The sequence below is a fragment of the Penaeus chinensis genome, chromosome 9 (genome assembly GCF_019202785.1).
Source record: "Penaeus chinensis breed Huanghai No. 1 chromosome 9, ASM1920278v2, whole genome shotgun sequence".
NCBI classification, from domain to species: domain Eukaryota; kingdom Metazoa; phylum Arthropoda; class Malacostraca; order Decapoda; family Penaeidae; genus Penaeus; species Penaeus chinensis.
The window spans coordinates 15,542,681-15,550,180 of NC_061827.1; positions in this window are offsets into that span (position 1 = coordinate 15,542,681).

Below are 7,500 nucleotides of genomic sequence, written 5' to 3' on the forward strand. Positions count from 1 at the left end.
CCCCCTTGACCCCCATTCTCCCCTCTTCCCTCGCCTCCCCCCTTGACCCCCGTCCTCCCCTCTCCCCTCGCCTCCCCCCTTGACCCCCATTCTCCCCTCTCCCCTCGCCTCCCCCCTTGTCCCCCATTCTCCCCTCTTCCCTCGCATCCCCCCTTGACCCCCATTCTCCCCTCTTCCCTCGCCTCCCCCCTTGACCCCCATTCTCCCCTCTCCCCTCGCCTCCCCCCTTGACCCCCATTCTCCCCTCTTCCCTCGCCTCCCCCCTTGACCCCCATTCTCCCCTCTTCCCTCGCCTCCCCCCTTGACCCCCATTCTCCCCTCTTTCCTCGCCTCCCCCCTTGACTCCCATTCTCCCCTCTCCCCTCGCCTCCCCCCTTGACCCCCATTCTCCCCTCTCCCCTCGCCTCCCCCCTTGACCCCCATTCTCCCCTCTTCCCTCGCCTCCCCCCTTGACCCCCATTCTCCCCTCTCCCCTCGCCTCCCCCCTTGTCCCCCATTCTCCCCTCTTCCCTCCTGTCGCTTCATTCCCAACTGGTGTAATATTCGTAATTATTTATCCAATTTTGGTCCTTGCGTTAGACGCGGCGCCAAGACAGCGCTAATAATTTATGGCAGCCGCGCTAGGACGCTGCTCGGTTGGGGGTCGGTTCCTTCCCTCCCCTCACTCCCTCCCTTCTTGCCTCCCTCCCCTCGCTCCCTCCCTTCTTGCCTCCCTCCCCCCGCTCCCTCCCTTCTTGCCTCCCTCTCCCGCTCCCTCCCTTCTTGCTTCCCTCTTCTCGCTCCCTCCCTTCTTGCCTCCCTCCCCCGCTCCCTCCCTTCTTGCCTCCCTCCCCTCGCTCCCTCCCTTCTTGCCTCCCTCTCCCGCTCCCTCCCTTCTTGCTTCCCTCTTCTCGCTCCCTCCCTTCTTGCCTCCCTCCCCCGCTCCCTCCTTTCTTGCCTCCCTCTCCTCGCTCCCTCCCCTCGCTCCCTCCCCTCGCTCCCTCCCTTCTTGCCTTCCCCCCCCCGCTCCATCCCTTCTTGCCTCCCTCCCCTCGCTCCCTTCCTTCTTGCCTCCCTCCCTCGCACCTTTCCTTCTTGCCTCCCTCCCTCGCTCCTTTCCATCTTGACCCCTTCCTCCTCCTTCCTCCTCCTTCCTCCTCCTTCCTCCTCCTTCCTCCTTCTTCCATCTCTCCCTCCTTCCTCCCTGCCTACCTCCACTCTTCCTATCACCCTTTACTCCGTCTTCCACCTGTCTTCTCCATCTCTCCTTTCCTCCCTATCTCCCTCCCCCCTTTTGTCCCGCCTACTTACACACGGCTCATTCTTCTTCTGCCTGTCTGTCTCCCTGTAATTATTTGTATGTTTTATCTGTATCAAGTGCCTGCAGGTCAGTCAGTCTATCTGCGGAACTGTATATATATTATCTACATCTTTATTATCCTAAGTGTCTTCTTGTTGATGTCTTTACCTGTGCCAATATTTTTGTCGTTGTCTCTTTCTCTTTTACATGCTCTCCTTCTTTCTTCTCTTTTCCTTCCTTTATCGTTTCGTTTCTTTGTTTTCACTTCTCTTCCTCTTCTCTTTTCTTTTCCTCTTTTTCTCTTCTCTTCTCATTTCTTCTCTCCTCTCCTCTCTTTTCTCCTTTTCACTTCCTCCTCCCTCCTTCTCTCCGAATCTTTCACTCCGAGCTCAAAATTCCTTCACAATTAACCCCGACCTTTATATCACGAGCGAAGACACACAAAACCCCGAAAAGAAAAATTAGCTCAAAATGCTGATTATCCATAAGGAAGTTACATCACCCGGCCTCGGTGACGTGTCGTTTGTAATCCGTTGACCTACATAAGTCACCGCCCCGTCGCCCTTCTTGTTTTTTAGGCTACTTTTTATACTCTCTTGAAGATGAAGTCTTGAACCCTGTTTTCACGTTTTTTTTTTCATATGTTCATCCTTTTTTAGTTCTCTACTCCTATTTCTTTTTCTTTTTCTTCTTCTTTTTCTTCTTCTTCTTCTTCTTCTTCTTCTTCTTTTTTTTTTTCTTTTTCTTTTTCTTTTTCTTTTTCTTTTTCTTTTTCTTTTTTTTCTTTTTCTTTTTCTTTTTCTTTTTTTTCTTTTTCTTTTTCTTCTTCTTCTTCTTCTTCTTTTTCATCTTCTTTTTCTTTTTCTTTTACTTTTTCTTCTTTTTCTTCTTTTTCTTCTTCTTCTTCTTCTTCTTTTTCCTCCTCTTCCTCTTCCTCTTCTTCTTCTCCTCCTCCTTTTTCTCCTTCTTGTTCTTCCTCCTCTTCCTCCTCTCCCCTCCAAGCCCCTTAGCCGGCCAGGGCGTGGGATTCCAGGTAAGGGGCAATGAGTCTCAGTTCATCCTAATTACCGTCTTGGAAAGGGACTCACCCCGGCCTATATAAGGGTCGACAGCAGGCTCTCCTTCTCCCTTTTCTCCCTTTTTTTCTCCCTCGCTCCCTTCTTCCCTGGGGCGTAAGTTCCGTGCATCGTGCGACAGGGATGTGCCGCTCCTCAGGGTACCGTTTTAGAGATGTCTGCGGATTTTCGGATATACTTTATTCGGCGTCTCCGGATTTTGAGATTTGCTTTGGTAGGGAATGGCTCCCCTCGGGCCGAAACGTTTCCGGATTTACTCCTTTTTTATTATTATTAATTTGTTTTGTGTATCTTTACTCAAATATTGTTTTTTTTCAGGTGACCTTCCCTTACGCTTAGACGTACGTATATGTAATTCGATGAAATGATCAGTAGAAATGAAGGACTCTGATATTCTCATTAATTTTCAAAGTTGTTTGTGTCGTACCTTGACATATTCCAGAATTGTGAATTCATGGATGGACTTTTTCGAGCCCAGGATTAATGGGTGTATTCTTTAAAAGTTCCCGAATTTTTGGGCCCTTTCTTTGTGGTAAAAATGACCCCCCCCCCCCCCTGCCCGCGCCTTCCTTTTCTCTCCTTCCCTCTCCCTCACGGCCTTGTCAAAATTCCACGCTTGTTCTCTCTGGTGTCGGTGCCTCTGTGATAAAGAAAGGGAGGGATAAGAGAAAGGAAGACAAGAGGGAGATGATGGAATGTGGAAGTAGGATGTGAAGAGGGAAGGGACAGAAAATTGGAGATAGGATGGGGAAGTTAGGTGGATTGGGGAAGAAGGCGAGATTATAGGTGGAAAGAAGTGTGGTGGATGGTGAGGCGTGGGGAGGCAGGACAGATGACGAGATGGGGTGGAGAGGCAAGGGCCATGAGGAAATGTGGAAGATGCTCGACAGAGTTAATAGTGAGGGTCAAGGCCATAGATGGAAGCGGGCAGATAAAGGAAGGAGGGCGGCACGATGAAAGATGAAGGGAGTTTGCCTTAGGGAAGGGACAGGAGACAAGATGGAACGAGGTGCAATGAGCCGCGCGACGAGGCAGCGGAGGGCGCTCGTGCCTGAGCTGCCGATGTCGCCTCCGCCTTTCATCTCGAACCACCTGCCTCCTCTGGGAGGCAGGGTGCCATCAGCCCGCCATTATGGACGCCCCGAGAGAGATCCGGAAGTGCCGACAAGCAAACAGAGATTGAGTTACAGCGACTGTGCCCGAGCGATGTTTTTAAAACAGGAGAGACGCTACATCCTTCAATAACTTATCTACGTCTTCGGCTCATTTTGCAAGGCTATTGTGAACAGGTGTACTAAATACAATGATACATTGAAACCGCTTTTCTGTTGTGTTACATTAGCAAGAAAAGACTCTTCTGTAAGTTCCGCTTGTTGCGACACTGCATTGTATTTTCTCTCTTCTTTTACGAACTTCTCGCAGATCATGTCACAGAGAATATGCGGCACAACCAAGGAAGGATTGTCCGGTCCATGGCTTCGTCAGAAGGGTTGGGTTATGGGTGCGCGAGCCCGACACGCGACGCGAGACACAGAAATGACTAAGATATGTCGCTTAACATTTCGGTTGGCTGACAGCTGGGCAGTTAGAAAAATAGGTTCGTCTATAAGTCATTCATTCAGGGAGCAAACGGCCAGTAGAGAGAGAGGGAGAGGGAGGGAGAACGAAAGAGAGGGAGAGGGAGGGAGAACGAAAGAGAGGGAGAGGGAGGGAGAACGAAAGAGAGGGAGAGGGAGGGAGAACGAAAGAGAGGGAGAGGAAGGGAAAACGAAAGAGAGGGAGAGGAAGGAAGAACGAAAGAGAGGGAGAGGAAGGGAAAACGAAAGAGAGGGAGAGGAAGGAAGAACGAAAGAGAGGGAGAGGAAGGGAAAACGAAAGAGAGGGAGAGGAAGGAAGAACGAAATAGAGGGAGAGGAAGGGAAAACGAAAGAGAGGGAGAGGAAGGAAGAACGAAAGAGAGGGAGAGGAAGGAAAAACGAAAGAGAGGGAGAGGGAGGAAGAACGAAAGAGAGGGAGAGGAAGGAAGAACGAGAGGGAGAGGGAGAACAAAGACAAAGAAAGAAAGAGAAAGCAAGGGACAACGAGAAAGGTATAAACAGAGAAAGAGAAAGAGAGAACGAGAGAGGGAGAGACATAGATAGAGACAGAGATAAAAACAGATAAGTAAAACGAGATAAAGGCAGATAAATAAAACGAGATAAAGACAGATAGATAAAACGAGAGTAAGACAGATAGATAAAACGAGAGTAAGACAGATAGATAAAACGAGAGTAAGACAGATAGATAAAACGAGAGTAAGACAGATAGATAAAACGAGAGTAAGACAGATAGATAAAACGAGAGTAAGACAGATAGATAAAACGAGAGTAAGACAGATAGATAAAACGAGAGTAAGACAGATAGATAAAACGAGAGTAAGACAGATAGATAAAACGAGAGTAAGACAGATAGATAAAACAAGAGTAAGACAGATAGATAAAACGAGAGTAAGACAAATAGATAAAACGAGAGTAAGACAGATAGATAAAACGAGAGGAAGACAGATAGATAAAACGAGAGGAAGACAGATAGATAAAACGAGAGTAAGACGGATAAATAAAACGAGAGTAAGACAGATAGATAAAACGAGAGTAAGACAGATAGATAAAACGAGAGTAAGACAGATAGATAAAACGAGAGTAAGACAGATAGATAAAACGAGAGTAAGACAGATAGATAAAACGAGAATAAGACAGATAGATAAAATGAGAGTAAGACAGATAGATAAAACGAGAGGAAGACAGATAGATAAAACGAGAGGAAGACAGATAGATAAAACGAGAGGAAGACAGAGACACAGAAAGAGGAGATACAGAAAGAGGAAAAGAGAGAGCGAGAAAGAGCGAGATACGAGCTGTCGAAGGGGCTGCCGCGCGCGTCGTCCGTCAACGTCAGGGCCGGCCGAACATCGCGTCCATATCGGTGTCTGTGGTGACGCACTTGTCCATAGTGACCTTATCTTTACGGCGCAGGTGTGTCACTCGGGGCAATTAGTCTCTCCTGTCCCTCGTCCTTACCCCACTCCCTGTTCCTGCTCCTAGAGGTCCCCTTCCACTCCCTGTTCCTGCCCCCAGTGTTCCTCTCCCACTCCCTGTTCCTGCTCCTAGAGTTCCCCTCTCCCACTCCCTGTTCCTGCCCCCAGTGTTCCTCTCCCACTCCCTGTTCCTGCCCCCAGTGTTCCTCTCCCACTCCCTGTTCCTGCCCCCAGTGTTCCTCTCCCACTCCCTGTTCCTGCCCCCAGTGTTCCTCTCCCACTCCCTGTTCCTGTCCCCAGTGTTCCTCTCCCACTCCCAGCCTCCGGGCTAGTACAGTGGTAACGTGTCGGCCTCTCATCCGAGGGGTCGGCGGTTCGCGCCCCGCCCAGGCGCGAGAAGTTGCAATTGTCGCCTGGAGGTTACTGCTGTGACTGGGCACCACGGCGGGTAAGGACTAAGACGAGTCAGCACCAGCTGACACACGTTAGCGAGTCGGCATTAGTCGACACAGGCCGGGCTCCCCTCATTGGCATAGCCCGGGCGAAGCTCAGCTTCGCATATCGGACTTATCCTTATCCCACTCCCTGTTCCTGCTCCCAGTGTTCCTCTCTCACTTCTTATTCCCCGTGTTCTTCCCCCACTCCCTATGTTCTTTATGTGTGTTTCTCTCCCACTTCCCATTTTCTCTTTTCGTGTTCCTCCCCCACTCCCTGTTCTCGCTTCTCGTGTTCCTTAGCTTCACCGTCAAGTATTCCTCCCATGGTTCAGGTAGCCCTATGCAAAATCCTTATCCCACTCCCTGTTCCTGCTCCCAGTGTTCCTCTCTCACTTCTTATTCCCCGTGTTCTTCCCCCACTCCCTATGTTCTTTATGTGTGTTTCTCTCCCACTTCCCATTTTCTCTTTTCGTGTTCCTCCCCCACTCCCTGTTCTCGCTTCTCGTGTTCCTTAGCTTCACCGTCAAGTATTCCTCCCATGGTTCAGGTAGCCCTATGCAAAAGCGGGACTTATTTCAGGGAGTAAAGTGTTTGTGTTTGAGTTATGTATTTTCTAGCGTTGTTCAGCTGGCCGAATAAAATCGCGGCCACCCTAAGGTAGTCGACTTGGGATTTTGTTTGGTAACACTAGTGCATCCAAGTAAAACTGTATAATTCCTCTTGTCAAATAAACAGTGTCTAACTTTTTAAAGCTTGATTTGCCACTTGTATTCTAATATCTGAAAATAAGTACTTACCTAGACTGCTTACAACTTACACTCGCTAAAGGGGGAATGCTTCCATGGAATACATGCAAAATTGTTAATTAAGTTGATGATGATGATGATGATGACAATGAGAACAAAAATGAATAATACGATAAATAGATATTTCATAAAACCGTTCGTTCTCTATATTTGCCTTTCCCTTTTACATATAATTTACACACTAATTACCGTTTTTACTTGATAGTTCGCTCTTCGGAAAAATGAAAGAAGAATAACAATCATACAACCCATACATATCTGTTCATATTTATTTTCCCTTGTCATGAACCATCTGTGTAACACATATAAGGAAGTTCTATGTAATTTAGATGTTATTCGTTGTTGTTAACTTTTTTGAAGAAAGCAGCTGATATTCTCCCGTCAAGACAAAAACGCGCGGGAATGCGTGATATAATACTCCGCCAAAGTTTAATGATGATCAACTTGCAAATGTAATGGAAAGGGAAAAGGAAATATAGGCAAAAACAATTATATGATGCATTTACACCCTTTTATTTTTTTTTCATTTATTCATTTTTATCTTATTACCATTATTTTAGAACATTCATCCTTTAACGAGCGTAAGCTGTAAAAATGGCTAAGAGCGTTAACATTCGAATAAAATGTAAAGACATGGAATGTGTTTTTTTCCATGTGCTTTTATATGCATTTTATTTCAAATATTAAAACATATTTGACAAAATTTGCTTAGATATCTTTATTTATTGTTTATTTAAGAACAGGGTTTACATCTTTATATCTGAATGCACTACAATCTTACCAGATAAATCCAGGCTCGATGACATTAGGGTGACCGCTTATTCGGCCGGCTGTACTTGCACATGTTGAGGAGTTTCTTTGTGTGGTGCGTGCATTCATGTCTTCGTAC